Raw genomic sequence first — 18396 nt, 5'->3', positions numbered from 1 at the left:
ATCATCAGTACGCTGATGATTCTGCAGCCCACACCTCCTGATGACCTCTCCCAGCGGTTTCATGTAGACGTTAAACAGCAAAGGGGACAAAATGGATCCCTGCGGAACTCCATGGCATAGCTGCCATGGTGCAGAGCCATAGTCCCCCAGCACCACCTTCTGGAATCGGCCATTGAGATAGTAGCGGAGCCACTGCAAAGCAATGCCTCTGACCCCCAGTCCTGCTAGCCTATCCAGAAGGATACCATGGTCGATGGTATCGAAAGCCGCTGAGAGGTTCAGAAGAACCAACAGGGACGCACTCCCCCTGTCCTTCTCCCTGCACAGGTCATCATACAGGGCGACCAAGGCAGATTCAGTACCATACCTGGGTCTGAAGCTGGACTCAAATGGGTCCAGATAATCAGTTTCATCTCCCCCATTCCACACACACACACACACCCACACATACATATATACATATATACACACTTTTCTAAAAAAAAAAAAAAAAGTGTGTCAATGGCTGGGTTCACATATCAAAACAAGCATCTTTGGGTGGGTATGATGGTTTTAGGTTTTTTTACCTCCGTGTGCCTGACAGCCAATGAGTGTCATTGTGGGGTTCTCCACACCCCCCACCTTCTCCTTTCCTCCAAGTCCTCCAGATAATATTCCAAGAAGAATGAGGCTCCTCTCTTTGACAGCTATGATTGTGACCCAGGTTTGGCTCACTGCATCTGTCAAGCAGCCTTTACACAAATGGGCTCCATACCTTGAAGCACAGCAGAGAAGATGAGGGAGCTGATCCGGCACCCTTGCCTCCTGCTGCACAGGAAGCAGATGAAACAGAATGAGAGCTTGGATTCAAAAGATAGTTTGGGGCTAGTCATGAGTTGTTTTGTCTCATTAACTCCAGGCTCTTTGTTTTGATAGTCTGCAATCCATTTTAGCAGTCTAAGAAGACGTGATGGCAAATGAACAGTGGGTGGGTTCACGCAACAAGCAATGGTGGGGGTTTTTCCCCCCTTGGTTGGTTTGCTTTATTATTTGAACCCTGTTATAGTATTTCTGCAGTCCCATTTGGTTTCTGGAACCAAAAAAGAAGCAACAGTTTGTTCTATGGTTTCACCATGGCTATTTGTGACAGCTAAACCTGGCATTGTGGTTTTCATGGTTCCAGTCTGTAGCTACCGCCTGGATTCTCAGAGCAAACTCTAACTCAAGCTGCTGGATCACACACTAGTTCTGTTTGATGCATCTTTCTATGCAGTTTATGTCACAAGAAAATCTTGGAATACATTTCCTGGATCATACAAAAAAAGATTATCTGAAAATGATTTTGTGAGATGCATTGCTAGATATCATACAATTGTCATGGTACATACTTTTTCACTACATCCTGTAAAGAGCATAAGATAGCAGGATGCACACTTGTAGTAAACGTAGGTTGGAAACTCTAGTATGCTTAGATACAATCAGAAATCATAATGATTGACTAATGAGAAATTATATTTCTTGCAGCTCAGATTTGAATTTTTAAATAGAATTATTTCAGTTTTTAAGCTCTTTTAACATAGTTCAAAGAGGCAAACACCTCCTTTCTTATAGTACTAGTGGATTGAAAATAACATTGTGTTTTAGAGAAGAAAATTAACATAGTGTTAAAGCCATGGCAAAACAAGCATATTTGGCATTTGTGGGAGGAGAGAGGATTTGCATTTGAAGTGCTTTAACTCCTAGCATGCACTCATCAAGGTTATTTTTATTATGGGCGTGTTAGAGACAGGGCAAGCAGAGTGGGTTTTCAAAGCTGCTAGAGCAGATTTTGTTTGGCGTCGAACAACTAAAATGTAGAAACGATAGCTATTAGTAACAGGGTACAGCTGGGCTGAATCATTCTTTTTCCTCTCTAATGGCATGCGTAATTACTCTACGTTTTCAGGAGGCCTTCACCCGCACTTATTTAGATTAGTGACTGATGCATTTCCATGGAAACCTTTACTAAAAGTGGGGGGGGGGGGATCTGATGGTACAGTGTGAAACTGGAAGGATATGGACTCTGTTGCTGAGCTTATAACTTGTATAAAATAACTGAGTTCTCAATTTATGCCAGTGTTTTGATCACCGAAAGTTCTTTGTTCAGCATAATGGTGGATTTAAAAGTTTGAAGCCTTTTCTCCTCCTTTCCAAAAGAGCTTTCCTATTAAGGCTGAGAAATTGAGTTCAAGTAAATGGGGAACTGTTTTGTATATTGATGGTGATGCAAAAACACAACAAATACAACTGAGATGGTTACATCTAGGTTAGAAATTATGGCTGAAAATTCAAGATTCAAGAAGAAAGTTCATTTTGGAGGTATTGTGTAACTTTGAAAAATATCAGTATGTGGTCTTTGTGTTTGTGTGTGTGTGTGAAGGTATTCTGGAAACTAAATGTAAAAGAATCATAATAATATACTTTATTCTACATATGCTTCATATATTATTGTTAACTTGCAGACAGCTACCAACAATGTCTTTAATTCCATTAATTTCCATGATACTTTCAAGTAAGTATGCTTGGGACTGCAGTTGTAGTTCTTTTAAAATGTTTAGCATAATTATTTTCAATATAAAATAAATATAGAAATATAGAAAATTTTATAACTGGAGAACTATATGCAATTGTTAATTAGATACATCTACATTTTAGAAACCAGTTGTGTAATTTTGTTCATGTTTAAGCTCAAAGGTGTAGGAGATCACAGTTTGGGTGGAGGGGATGACAAATATGTTGTTTATGGCTGATCTTTATATTTCTGAGTGAGAATGTAGCTATCAATTCTGAAATATATATGAGTATTTATTTTTGGTTTGTCTTACTTGAATGAGATTTGTAAATTAACAATATCACTTCTGAAGTAGTTATAAATTGTAATATGAACCATTGCTTTCTTTTTTTTTCAAACACAGTTTTATTCAAACTAGCAATATTTTTTCTTTGACAAAACGATAGAGTATTCTGGTTTATAAAGAAACAGTAATTTTTGAATGTCCTTGGCTGATGAAAATCTAAAGGCAATACATACTTTTGTTTCCATCTTATTCCAGTTTGCAGAATGTAACACCTTTTTATAGCACTGTAGGAAGATACTGAGTTGCAACAAGTTAACATCTTTTAAAAGTTAATCCTCCAAATTTTTGCCATAGCATATTGCATATCAGTAAGTAGTTTATAAGGCTATAAAACTGCTCATTGTAGTGTTCAGTGGATAGTATTGTATAATTAAAGCTGCATTTGGAACATAACTCTGAGTGGACATGCACAGCATTGTGCTTTATATGTACAAAAATTGTTAAGGTTATTAATTCTAATGAAAAGAATGATTTCTTTTCAGTTAGTTAAATAGTGGTCGCATCATGTTAGCCACATTAAGGCTTTCTACAGTAATCTTTGTGGAGATTTTCAAGCTGACTTTAAATAAATGCAGCTTTATGGCAGAAGCGTTCATAAATGGTATAATGTTATCATGCTTAAATAATTAGCTGCTTGGATAGCATTTGTTGACTATTTAATTATTAAATGATCCTATTGTTCTACAGTCTTTATTTTATAGCTTAATAACTAAACATTTTAAAGTGTATTTTCAATTTGAAATAATATGCTTATTTTTTTAAAGCCCAATATTATAGCAAATTTTGAATGTACAAGCATAGGGGGCCTTTTATCATCTTCCTGAAGCACTAGTTTCCTATGGTTTTTGAGTTCAAGTGGCACTTGTGATCTGGGTTAGGACATTTGTAATCAGAGGTGAGAGAACTAGCCTCCTGCGTTTCTTTTGTACTTGTGGTAAATGCAATTATTTGAGGCTATATTTATGATATGCCTCATTCTAGAATTTCATATTTAGAAAAAGTCATTGATCAATATATGCAGTAAAAGAATGCATATATTAAGTACAATATATGCAGTAAAAAATTAATTCCCACATTATTTTTAACTAATGGTAAAATAGATTAGAATTTCAGTATTTTGTTGCTTGGTATCTCCAATCATTATTCCAAATTATGCAATGAGGACTAAGTTCTTATGGTTGTAGGTTAGCTGAGAAGACTCAAACTCTCTCATTTAATTTCTTAATGACAGCTTTTCCCAGTGCCATGCCTATATAAACTTGCCTTTTAAAAATTTAAAGCAAGGCTCTAGTGCTTAGTCTCTCTTTTTGACAGATGCAATGGATTAATTAAAACACTTAGTTTGAAACACATTCAAAGATTCAAAGATAACAGGATGTTGACACTATTAATTGGTTACTTACTGTGAGCAGAATGCTATTGAGTATGGCAGGTAATAGTGCAATGGATGATATGTGATAGGTGAATTGACTGTGGGTGTTAACCTTAAATCTTCACACTTCATTCATAGTAATATCCAATAGATGGCATTGGATCCTTTTGTATGTCAATAGCATATCCCACATTTAGGTACAATTGATTGGGCTGAAACTAAAATAGAGGCATACACTTGCTCCCAGATAGCTTTTAACATACAAGGTTAACATAGCCAGGTTTTGGGCTTCTGGACCACTTTCAGTTTGTGAGGATTACAGAAAAATGCAGCCTCTGGGGAGACTATAAGTTATTTTCTAATTACTTTGAAAAAATTTGCTTCTCTTATACCAAGCAAATATTTCTCTTGACTGTTGTGTCTCTAACTGTACCAAAGCCATGTGGTGGTGCAAATAAATGGCATATAATGTATTGCTTCAGGATTGGGAATAATATAAATAAGGCAGGTCAGAAAATAAGACTCTTAAAGGAAGTACCTTCTCTTCCTATCTGGATAAATCTTTGCAGGATAGAATTATTTAAAGTGCTTGGTTTGAATTTGGGTGATACAGGGTTTTTCTTGTTCTAGTTATTTTATTTATTCATTGCTTCATAAAATAAATTCATCTAGGCATTTTACAATAATGCAAAAATATAAATGGCATCCTTGTATATCTTTGACTTTTTATGACGTTAGTTCATTTGTTTTGTTTATAAAACTTGTTATCGTCAGATGCCTTGTAGAGTCTTGCCCTAAAAAGGTAGATCAGAAACATATCAGATAAGTATGCAATATTATCAGAGCAAGACTTGCATGCTGTCAGTGACTTCAACTTGGATTGTAGCTGCTGCAAAAGGAAAAAAAAACCAGTGTTGGATCCAGAGTCCCCCATGAGTTGCCCTGCTGCCTTGAACTAAACCTAATGAGTTCTTGCTCAAACCAAAACCGTGGGAGCAAACTGGTCCCCACAGACAGGAACTCTCTGCGGTTACTCTGACTTGGTCAGCTAATGCCTGCATTGCCAGAATGTCACTCAGCAACCTGCTCCAATTAATCTTCCCCACTGAAAGAAGTCATTGCAAGGCAAGTTCTTCCGGCAGGGGATTCCTTGGCTGTACAGGCACCGTAAAGCACTCTTGTACCATCCATTTGAGGCTCTTGCCCACTGTGTGTCTGCCTTGCTTTGAAACTGATCCATTAATGCCTGGGTTCTTACGGTGTACTCCCAGACCCTATGTTACGTTAAGATCAGCTTTGCTGCCTTGTACTGCCCAGACCTCTTCATCAACATGAAAAAGTCCCATTTCACATTGTTGTCACAGCTCAAATGTGTCTATCAATCTAGCACGCCTGCCTTCCGACAGCCGGAACTCCAGTCCTTCTTAGTATGGTACACAACATCTTTCATAGATGCTCTATGTTAGCAGTCTCCATTCAGAAACAGTTTGGCTTGGTGGTGACTGTTACTGCAGTTACTCTTCCTCCTAGGCTACGCGTGAGAGTTCTACAGTGTTGGCTTCCTACCAGTCTTTGATGCCATGTAAATTGTCATCATATTTGCCTCCTTCTGTCAGGGTTGGTCTGTTGCCACCAGAACTCTTTCCCCAGGGTTCCCATTTACATCGCTCGTTCATTGCCATGAACACACGCCCATGACCGTGCGTCACAACTTCATGATCACGTTTTTCCTGAACAAATGAAGACACCCAGTCCATGATGCTGCTGCAACTTCTCTAGACCTCTGGGGATGGTTTATGCTATGCTACACAGCCCTACTGGTGGTTCTCTAAGCAGAAGATGAGAACTTACCAATAGATCTCCTGAGCCTCTTTTGTAGATGTTAGCTGCAAGGATGGTCCTGTCTTGAAAGATGCTGTAAAGGGTTGTCTGCACTCAAAATCGCCATTGCCACACTACTGCAGCAGAGTTGGAGCAGACACTGCATTGCTGGGGAATGCATTCCTCCACAGCTTGCAGGGCTCTGCTATACACTTTTCCCTGACTCCATCAGTAGCAAAAATGCTTGTGGAGCTCCAGCACGACAGGACCACCTGCACACTGGTAACCCCTTGGTGGCCTTAGCAAACTTGGTTTACCGCTTTTTTCCTCCTGCATCACAGGGCATATCACCCATTGCTGCATGCACCAGGCTTGATCTCTCAGTAATACAGGTGGGTTCATCATCTGAATCTGCTGGGCCTAGCTTGGCTAATATGCTAGATGCTGCCTTTGAACTGCACCTCTAAGTGAATCCTGTCTGTGTCACAGAAGCCATCTACCTGCTGATCCTATAACCTTACTACATTTGCATCTGCCCTGGTATATGTTCCTGTTAATTTCCTGTTGAAAGCTGTTCTAATTTTTGCCAGTTTTCAGGGTAGGTAACCTTGCTGTTTATACCCTGAAATAATATTTTGCACCAATGTCAGCAACAATTCGTGGGTCCTGCTCTGCTCTGCTCATATCCTTTTAAATACTTCATGAAATTTCTTTCCAGCCTTCATCCCCCCACTGACAACATATTTCCCTATATTGAGCTCTTGGTGCTGTTATCCACACTGAGGAAGGCCATTGAAGCAATAGCTATCTCCCTCTTGTCTGTCTTTGCTGCTACTGAACTCTGTGCTATCTGTATAAATCTAATAGCTCAGAGAGCATCAGCTGTTGGGTGGTATAGAAATTCAATGAATGAATGAATGAAATCTACAACACTGGACCCTGCATAGAGTCAAGGTAGTCTCTGACAGATATGGTTGTCTCCTCAAAGAGATGTCATTTTCCCACTGCAACCAAGACATTGTCTACAAGTTTTATTTCAGGATCTATCCTCTAATCTAGAGATTTTATTGTATACACTGGATATTTGTTAGGCTGTGACATTTTACCTAGATTGCATAACTCCCTTTCAAAAGCCTCAGAAGTTTTTTTAGTCTATTATGAGAGCCCTCTAAAAAGGCTTCTCAACCATTTTTCCCAGCGCTTGGTTTCAATAGTTACAAGTAAGTAACCATTCTTTCTTGGCTGATTTACTATACGTTCTCCATGCTTTACACTAGGCATTCAGAAATGCAGCTGCTGAGTTCATTGATTGCTGAATGATTTGAACTTTAAGATATATATCCTAAAGTTAAGAACCATATCCTGACTCATGAATCATAATTCAAGCAATCAGTTTGGCTAGAAATCTCTCTTTTTTTTAAAGTACCTCTCACTTTCACACAGGGAAGTGGCAGTTCTCGAAGCTGTGCAGCTTGAAGATTAATACTAGTCTTTACTTCAGGGCTGAAGACTGATTCAGAGGAGAAAGGTCTGAATAGTCCTTTCAGAGGTTGCCCCAGTTTCTGGCCACTTCATCCTTCAGAACAGGTTCTGTATTTGCAAGCTTTTAGGGATAAACTTGACATTCTTTAGAGAGGAAGCTTACAACTTCATTGTAGTTACATGCCATTGTTGTTACATGTAAGCATTGTTGCTTCATTGTTGTTTACATGCCATTAAATAATCTCTGACTTATGATGACCCAATGCCCTTCTAAATGTCCTTTCCCTGATGGCTCTGTTCTTATAAACTCAAACCTGTGGCCACCTTTTATGGAATCAATTCTCAAATTTGGAACTTCTCTTCTCCCTCGGTCTTCAACCTTCATTATTCCTGTTATCTTCCCCAGCGAGTCTTGCCTTCTCATGGTGTGCCTGAACTATAACATCCTGTTTTGTCATTTTGCTTCCAGGGCAAGTTCTAGCTTGATTTGATCTAGGATCCACTTGTTTATCTTTCTGTTGGTCCAGGTTATTGCAAAACTCTCCTCCAGCATCATGTTTCAAATGCATCGGTTTTCTTCACTGTCCAGCTTTAACGCCACTACACAGTGACCTTAACATGTCATATCTTGTTTTTCTTTCTAAATTACAACAACATGATAGGGTAATCCTTATAAGGAGCACAGAACATGGGAGGCGGGGGTATGCGGCTTTATTTCCTTCCCATTTAAATCCATAATAGTCTGCTTCTTACAGAAGAAAATATCACCACTCTTTGCAAAATCCTTATTCACAATAAACCAGTAAAGTTTGTCTACAACTCTGGAAACATAGCCAATCAAAGATTAGGCCACAGTAGTTTCCTTGGTGACTAGCATTCAGCTGCTAAAAAGGACTGCAGTGTAAATGGTAGACAGGAAAAAAGCTGAGAAGGAACTATCCCTAGAACTCACTATTTTCTGAAGTAAATTGCCTCAATAAATTCTACAAATGCAAACGCTTGCAATCCTTTCAGTTGGCAATTTCTACAGCTAATACTTTTAGACAAATATCTGTCTTGGATTTTGATAGTGAGCTGCACCAGGATTAACAAGTCTAAACTGTTAGAAGCAAGATGTTTGAATACATTACTAGCATCATAGTTATGGTACCATTTGAAGGACTAGATATGATTTCCTTTTACTTTGAACTCATAAATTCTCTAAAGGAATGGTTTGGGGTTTTCTTTACCAGTGGAAGTTTTAAAGCATTATTCAAGTTGTTTGTAGGTTACTTGTTCCAAATACTTTTGAGAGTTTATTCATGTTACTTACTGTTAAGTGGCCAAAGCAATATTGGATATTACAAAATATTCACAATCACAATCTGCTGATCAGACTTACTATACTTGCCCACGTATGTGCAAACAAGCTGCCTGCAAGACCAAAGCACCAACTATTAGGAAAATCTAAGATTTTCGTGAAGCTGTGATTGAATAGCAGCACATACTTTTTCCTCTTCAAAAATTGAAAAGGGAAAAAATTAACCCCAAAAGCCATAAAATTCCTACAATTATTGAAGTAAAGCCAAGAGTTCAATTTTGAATATAGGTCTTATTTTATATGTTTTATACTCTAAACAGTTTTCTACTTGTGCTACAAATGCAAAGTCATTGTCACCCCCACATTGCTGCTTGAGGCTGAGAAAGCAGCTTGTCATGCAGTTCACTGTTAATATTGTCTATTGAAGGTGAGTTGCAGGCAGTAAGAGAGTCCTTTGCAACAACCTTGCAATGACTTTCATTGAAAATTGAAGCACAAATGTGACAGCCTTGTAATTCAGCCCATCATTAATATATTGCATTTTTGTATCTGCCCTCTTGTTTAACTATCGTGTTCAAACTATGCAGGATGCTGGACAATCCAGGATTGATATGAAATAGGTTCTTCTTGTTTGAGGTGGATGTCTGCGGTGCTGGCAGGCCTTTCAGGCTGTTTGTAGAAATGGTGGTGGATAAGAGTGCAATTAACCTTGTAAGCAATTTTTCCTATCCAATTCACCACACTTTCTCATGCTGCTTTCCCTCCTGAGAAACTCCCCTAATTTCTTTTCCTTCTCAGGGATGGAAGGGAGGAGTTCTGATAAAAACAACAGGTGATGCATGTTGAATCTCCCAGCATCATGTGTATTTTGAGTCAAACTGCACATTACTTGAATTATATAGCATTATATAATTATGTAGCTTTTTAAAAACTCTAGTAAGTATATGTAGGCTGAAATCAGATTAGGAACTACATGCCTTGAGAAGGGAAGATTAAACTTTTTCATGACTACCATTTACTTGTCAAACCTCCCCGCTATTTAAAAAAAAATAAAATTGACTTCCTTTTCATCAGTGGAAGCTTGTCTCTTTCTTGGTTTTAATCTGGGTATTTGAGGAGACATTTCTGGAAGCAAAATGGGGCCATTCAAATCTTCCCCTCCTGTTGCATAATGGCTCCAATCTATACCAAGGCTGTTCACACTTATTCTAGAGTATAAAATGTAGAAAATGATGACCCTCAATACCCTCTACACAACTCAACTATTATCTAGTTTGATGCATAATGCCCACAAATGCAGCAATAGAAGTTATGCTCTGACCACTTGCTCCTGCTCACTTTCTCTTGGTTGCTATTTTTGGGTTTCATGCCAGAATCTCCCATAGAAAGCATACGTCAGGTAGTGGTAAAGATAGTTTGAGTTAATTTCTTCTCAGGTATCCTTTCAAGTCTAACCCAATGGAATGCAGATGTGATTGTGTTCTAGTCACTTCATGCAGATACGTTGAGCTTTTGCCTTTCACAGAATGAAAAAGAAACATCCCAACTCTGACTGGTGGTTATGCATTTTGGCCTTTCTGTATCATAGCACTGAAGTAAGGAGGGAAGGAAAGAAGGCAACTAACTGGAGTGCCTGAAAGCAGAAGGGAGGAGAGGAACTTGTCATCCCAGCAGCAATGTGATTTTCAGAGATATCAGAGTAGTGTGATAAAAGAAAAATGAAGATACCTTGGTACTATAGGCAAATGGTTCAAAGTTAGATAATGTCACTTAAGGGAGTAAATAACTTTTTCTGTGAGGTGTGTGCTATTAGTATTAAAAAAGCACTTTCAGTTATTTACATTTTCTAGCCTGTTGTGCTTTCTGGACCACTCCCAGTAATAGAGATGATTTCATTCAGGAACTATTTTTATGGGATACAAATAATGTTCAGGTACCTTTGTTTTTCTTGCAGGGTCTTTTTATAAGGGAGATAGGAAATCTGTGTTTCCTTGGAATGTGTTGCATGAGGGGGACAACTCTGCAGTGAGCCTGAGAGATACGGATAATGCCTCATTTTGACACCCCCCCCCCCATAATCTGGAGCGCTCTGCAATTGTGCTTTAAGAAAGAAGGCAGAAATTGTCACAATGGAACACTTGCTTTATGTATGCTACGTAAATGAACAGTGTTGCCTCTTACTGTAGTTCGCTTCCCTCCCACCCACTTTCAGAATGTTAATAGAATTCTGAGATCATATCTTAGAAACTAGTTTGCTGTTGCAGCTGAGCCTTCTGAAAACCCAAAGAGTTGCCAGAGTGTATACAATGTCTCTGATTCACCATCGGGATTGGTCTTTGAGAGGGTCCACATGTTGTAAAGGTGGTCACAAACTCCACTGAATTTGATTTAGAATAAGCTTTATTTCTATGAACATTTTTCAAGTATTCCTGGACAACTCATCACAGGCTGAGCAAGACAGTTAAAAAGTCTCCAGACTGGCTGTATGGTAAACAGAGAGAGACAACTGCCTAAGGCAGCAGAGGTTGACACTGGATAGGCCTATGTATGTTCTCGTCTGTCCTACAGCCCCTAAAGTCACCTCCGCTGCCCTCAGATGCTGAAGGACTGCCCTGCCACCAGAGTAAGATTCTGCTGCTAGTCTAGTTGGCTTCTGTGTTTGGAAGTAGTGGTGGCAGGGAAGACTTTTGTCTTTTGCCTCAGGCAGCATAGGGTCTTGGAACAGCCCTAATAGCTGCAATGGCTGATTTAACGCGTCCAGGGAATTCCTTAGTTCCCAATCTATTGGCCTAAAGGGTCTATGTCAGGAAAGCTCCCAAGGCTTGGGAACAAAGGGGTATGTCTGGTTTCTTCCCTTTTAGATGCTTCATTAGCCTGCTCACTCGTCTCTGTGACTGTAACAGCCCTGACACCTGTTCTAACAAATCATTATGGGCTAGGAAGTGTTCAGAGAAAGGATTCTGCTGATTCAGTTTCAGGAGTTTCCCTGAGGTCGGCCAGAGAAGCTTGGTGGAGCTTAACATTTGGGGAGTTTTATTCAGCTTTCAATTGGGATGAATGCCCAGGACTTGGATAAAAACATAAACATTGACTGAAAACAAATAAACCACTTTCAAAGTTAGTGTGATTTGTTTTGCCTTTCATTCACTGAAAACAGTTACACAGTGACTTCAAAACACAGTGGCTTCAAAGTACTAGTTCAAACTGACTGGACATGTAGGAAAGTCAGGTTCCCAGTATTTTGAATATAGCTAAAAGAATGGCACTCTTACATTAGCAGCAGCCCAAATCTTACATCCTTAAATCCTATTTATTTATTTATTAAAACATTTTTATGCCGCCCCATTCGCCGAAGCCTCGGGGCGGCTTACAACAATAAATTAAAATAACATTTTAAAATACATACATTAAAATACAAATATATGATATAAAACATACAATATAAAACAAGCCGCCCTGGCCAGATAAAATTCAATAATATTAACATTTAAAATACTGCTTAAATAAAAAGGTCTTCGCCTGGCGCCGAAAAACAAATAATGACAGCGCCAGGCGGACCTTTCTGGGGAGCGCATTCCATAACTTAGGCGCCACCGCTGAGAAAGCCCTCCTCCGACTAACCCCCCTCCTAACTTCTTCCACAGAGGGCTCCCAGAGAAGGGCCTCTCCCGCCGATCTCAGGGGGCGGCTGGGCATATATGGATGTAAGCGCTCCTTCAGGTAACCAGGACCCAAGCCGTTGGGTCCTGGTTTTTCACTCTTTTGAAACTAATACACATTAATAACCAAAATGAAAAATGATTTCATTTAAAGCATCCAGACTGAGTATCTTCTAATAGTTAAACTGTTACTGTACTCCCTGCTTTGGCTAAGTTTCTAAAGCTCTGTTGCTTAATTTTAAACATAGTATGACTGGCCCATATGTTTTAAGAAGATAATGAGACAATTATAGATATCAAAGTTGACAATTAGATTAGATGAAGTATGGCTTGTAAGTAACAATTATCTGTTTCCTACCTGGTCAAACTTCTATAACACTTTGAATACTGCATTTTTGCATAATTATGCTGTATATTCCTCTATATACTTGTAGTAGACAAAACATTTTATAAAATTATAGTTTCATATTCCATATTTAAAATAAAGACAATGAATTTCTGAGATGAAAAATATCTGATTAGTTTTACTTCATTTTAAAATTAATACAGCTTAAATGTCTGATGGATATTGTTCAACAACAATGAAGTTTCCCTACCTGTAGCTTACACTCCTAAATGAATAAGAATAGAATACCTGGCTTTGTAAAATTTCTAAAGTATACTACTTTCACTGATTTAATTAGGAATAATCAACTGTATGAGCTACATTTTTAGAAGGTACTTGTCCTTTGTACAACTATTTGCAAGTGAAACAATTTGATGGAGAATAGGTGCGGAGTGGGTACCCTTCTGTTTTCTTTTGCCCATTGAGCATATGCCATACAGAAATGCTTGTGCCATTAGCTGAATCTGGGTCTGAATATGAGCTTCAGTGTGTTGTAATGTTCATTTAAGGCGAAAGTGTAATGAGGCTTCTAAACTCTTTTCTGGCTTGGTTTAAGTTTCCTCTCCAAGCCCCAGGTGGACACTGCTGAGATCTCTGCTGTCCATGGCAAATACTTGTAGACAGAGTTTCTGGGGTATTTAAAGCATGTACAATTGCTAACTTCAAATGACAGGTTTGGCTACCCAAGGGAAGGTGCAATGGCTGCCATTTTCTCACAGTTTATGGTTAGGAGCATATAGGGCCTACAGATTTCCATGATTCTTGTCTACCTCCACATTCTTTGGTTATGCTGGTAGGAGAGATACTCCCATACTTCTTGAGGCAAGAGTATTCCTATGGTGTGATTATTGCTACATTTCCAGTTTTCAGTGAGAGAGTAGATTGAGGGGTAAGGCTTTAAGGAACTTGCCAAGAGTGTTGGGCGTGTTAATGTATTTGGATTAGTTTGGAAATTAGCAAATTATTTCACAATTGCATCAAAGCCCTAGAATGCCATCAATAGCAAACTATGTCAGGGGAGTTAGAATATATATTAATGACTGCCAGGGCTTTACGATATCCTACCTGTTTTCAAACTAAATCTGGAAGATATTGGTGCTGGAACTGGACCTGACAAACCGACAGCTGTGAGCCTTGATGAAATATGGAACAAAGCTATATGACAAGTCAGTGGGTTAAAACCAAATGAAGACTCTCATGCTTTGTAGCATGGATTCCTATTCTTTTCTGTTGGAAATCTATCAGTATACATATAGTGCATTGATGTTTCTTATTACACTGAGTGTTGCAACTGGCAGTTCTTCGTATAAATGTGTTTGTTTCTCAGAATCTGCAGAAGTCAGTCCTCAACAGATGCTATGAGGAAGCGGAGTGCCTATCACTTGCCTGTGTGTGGGTGGGATTAATGGGAGACATGATGGGATGAGAAAGCATGTGGTTTGAATGAGAAGCTAAATGCATTGTTTCTACTTAAAGAACTGAGGTTCACTTATTAACATACAGTGACCACAAGTGACCAATGACCTAATTAGCCATGTGTGAGCATCTGGATAGTTCTAGGTTGTAATTCGGTGGGAATTCTGAACTTGCACAGTGTTGTGCCTTTAATAAAAACCTAGAAACTACAGTAACTTAGATCCAAGCCAAAGAGCTAGATTTGAAATGCAATGTAATATGGTTCATGTAAACATATGAAAAGCTATCTCTTTTTGAAGATAGCATCAGTGTACACTGTGCTATATTGGTGCTACTCTCATGCAGGTTTCAGTTCTGGTCTAAATCTCAAGAGCACTCCCTTGTCTATTGTGAAAGGCCTGCCCTGAGTTGAATTCACATACTTCATGTTTAATTTAAATTGTATATGGAATTTTAATATATATGTATGCATGAGTGTTGAAAGTAATACATTATTAACCTAAATTAATACTAGTAAATTATAATAAATATTTGGACAATAGTTCTCCTTTTTCCTAACCCCCTCATCCCCACCCCAGTTTTAGGAACTGTATAATGCAAGAGCACAATATTTTTTCCACGACATAGAAAATTCTTATTAAACATATTCTGTCTTCATTTTGAACAGAAACTCGAGCAGATAGAACAAAGAAATTATTTAGACACTATACTGTTGGATCATATGACAGCTTTGATGCTTCAAGGTAAGACGCCTTCCTTTTATTTTGCAATATTAGGTTTATATATTTCTTTCACACTTAAAAAAAAATCTTCCTTTTCAAATGTAGGCTTGGTCTTCAAAGCTCTGAAAGCTGTATGCATACTCCATTCTCTCTCTTTCTGTTCCACAGTCCTTTCTTTAGGATGGAGGGTAGCAGAATACGTTTCCAAAATGAGCAAAGAATGATCCTAGTATATGCTTTAAGAAATCCTGTTTAGATAAAGGCTGTCTTGTTCAGATTCCTTCTTAATTTTCCAGGCCCCTAATACTAAGCACTTGTGGGGCACAAGTCTGTAGTGTCTACTAATGATTTCTGCACTAACGTTTCTGGTAGACTCTTATACGTGAAAGCTTAGACATTTGGCAAAGCAGTTGCTCTATATAAGGGGCAGAAGTGCTAGGCCTGCACTACTGCTTACTCAGTAGTCAACTAGCTTTCACTTTTCCCTGCTTTTTGATCTCTTTTCTGTCAGTTCATCTTCTAGGCTTGCATCCTAATGCCACTTGAAACCATCAAATATCTATGCAGTTTGATATGTTTCTTTTGCTGGCATTCCATCAGTCAATCCCTCTAAAGGGCCCTTCATTGATCTCCCTACGTTCCGTGTGTATTTTTGGGCTATGGCAGACTATAGATGAAATATTTAGGATTCTGAAACTTGAGTGACTTCACATTTATTTAAGCAAATGAAAATTAAATTAATGGCAGTATTTTTCATTTTTCTGATGTTCTGATAACCTTGCTGTTTTTGCAAATCTAGCTGAGCAGGCAAATATGCATATTTAGCCTTGGTGTTTCACCATACTTGGATGCACCACGCTCCACTGCAATGGAGATGTGGATCACAACTTCTGCAAGCTTGATTTAGCCCTGTTTATTCCAGCTGGTTCCTTTTTGTATGAGGACTCATGTTCTATTCTATTTATTGGTGATTTTAAATACTGAACATGAGAAGTTATTTTGGATTCCCAGAATAAACCCACTTTCAAGCATGGATACAGAGTCATAGAAAAACTTTCTCAACTGCTACAGTGAAGGATATTGGTACAAGCAATTCTAAGATACATTAGCTCTTTTTACTCCTGGCTGGGGACTGCTAGGAATTATAGGACTTTTTTTTCTGTCTGAACATGGATAGGATTGTGCCTTTAAAAATTTTGGCACAGGACTCTACATTATTGAAAATTGTGAAGATTAGGGATATACTATAAAAGATAGCTATCATTCCAAGCCCATTTCACCATTACTTAGAAAGGAAAAATGAAATTGGTCCTGTAGCAGTAAAATTCAGTGTAGTAAGCGTGTGATGTCCTAGTCATTAGAAAAGAAAAGCTGGGTCAGACCAAGGATTCATTTCATCCAGAATTCTATTCATGTAGTGGCCAACCAGATGTCTTTGGGAAATCCCCAAGCAAGGAATGTCTCAGAGCAAAAGATGCTGTAAACAGAGTTCCAATGTGTTTATAAAGCTAAGAAAGGAAAACTGAAGAGGTGATGTGCGAGGTGTTACCCTAGCACTATTTGACTGTAACTTCTTTAAGATGCTTTTATTTTTTAATGTCTTTTAATGCTTTTGTGTGACCTTCAACATTGCATGAATAGACTTAAGCTTCCACCATGCTACTTCCCCCTTCCTCATCCCCCTTTTATACCACCCCTCAAATCTGCTGTAGAGCATGTCCTCAGGTGGTAGGTATGTATGCTGGAAACCTGGTACCTGTATTGTCACCTTATTTTGTCAGCTGTATATTGGTAAAGATCTATAGGGTGGGGTATATATAAGGAGAACAGATTCTAAGTATTCTTTAGCTGTGACTAAATGTGTTTCCTAATGGAGGACTTCTACTCAAAAGGCATTTTGCAGCTTTTCCATTGTTCTCCCTTAATGGAATTTATTTATTTATTTTTGTAAGGAAAAAGGCAAAACAAGTGGGGGGAAAACATGGGAAGGCTACACATTGAGTACATTGTCTGGATCTCCCATAACATTCTGTGAGTGAGGCAGTGAAATTGCACAGTAACCTTAGATGTTCTACAGATTTTGTTTATCTGGTGGAATGCAGTGTTTTCCTTTGATTCATCGTTTAGCAAGGGTTCAAGGAGCATGAGTTTGTTAGATGGCTTCACGGGAGGAAAATTTTTAAATGCCAGCTGAGAATTCTTTGTATTGCTTGAAGCATATACTGTAGTGCCACTCAGAATTCTTCATGTGCAGTCCTGCAAAGATAGGGTTGGAAGAAAAGTATCATTAGCTAGAAGGAGAACTTCCTGGTAAAATCTATGGTCACACGTGTGGCACACTTTTTAATGTGTACCTGAAAGTATATATTTATGCAATGCTTTCTTCTTTTAATTATGACAAACTGACTGCTTTCTATATGTTTTATTTCCTACAGTGCTTATCTGTTTTATGGTTTATCACTTATTCTGTTTTAATTGCAACTTGAAGAAGTCATTTGTAATGTTGACGTTCCATGTTTAGGAATGTAAGGAATTTGTTCCATCTGTATTTTGCAGAATTTTAGATATCTTTTGTTCCATTGACCTACCTGTTAATGGCATCAGATTTTTTAGGGGTACATAAGAATTTCATTCCTGCTTGCAAACATATATTTGTGTTAATACACTGTTACACAGATCTTTCCCACCATGGGTGTGCGCGTGTGTGTGCGCGCACACACACACACACACAGCGGGGGTTTTTTTACTACTACCATGCTTTGCAGAGGTATTTATTCCTTTTTCATTTTTTTCAGATTTGTTGTGTTACAACCTAAATGAAAATGGATTTAATTGGGATTGTTACTGCTTGATATATGCAAGATACTCAGCACTGTGAAAGGGAAAAAATATTTTTATTGTAGCACAGAAGTTAAGTAAATAAAAAGTGACATTTGTTTGTTAAGTATTCACTTCCTTTGTGGGGGCATGCCTAAATAAGCGCTGATTCAACTGGCTGCTTCCAGAATTCACATACTGTGAATAGTTCCATGGAGTCCCCTTGCATGAGATTCCAGTGCCAGATGATCTGAGACTGAATACATCTGTTTGGGAAGGCCCTGGAGTTTGATGGGGAACATATCTAAAGAAACAGCATCATGAATTCTTAGGAGCTATGAAAACAAAATCCAGATTTAACATGTCCCTAAAATTCTGAAATCCTCTGGTACAATCTTTAAAAAGCGATTGGGGGTGGGGGAGAGATCTGGGGAATTACAGACCAGTTACTTAGCAACTGTACTGGGCAAAGTGCTTGAAAGCAATGTTAAAGATAGAATCAGTAAACACATAGAGAAACAAGCCCTGCTGGTAGAAAAATAAGCA

Source organism: Varanus komodoensis, unplaced genomic scaffold, assembly GCF_004798865.1.
Source record: "Varanus komodoensis strain SLA01 unplaced genomic scaffold, ASM479886v1 scaffold3, whole genome shotgun sequence".
Lineage (NCBI taxonomy): Eukaryota > Metazoa > Chordata > Lepidosauria > Squamata > Varanidae > Varanus > Varanus komodoensis.
Note: the sequence above shows the minus strand (reverse complement) of the source record.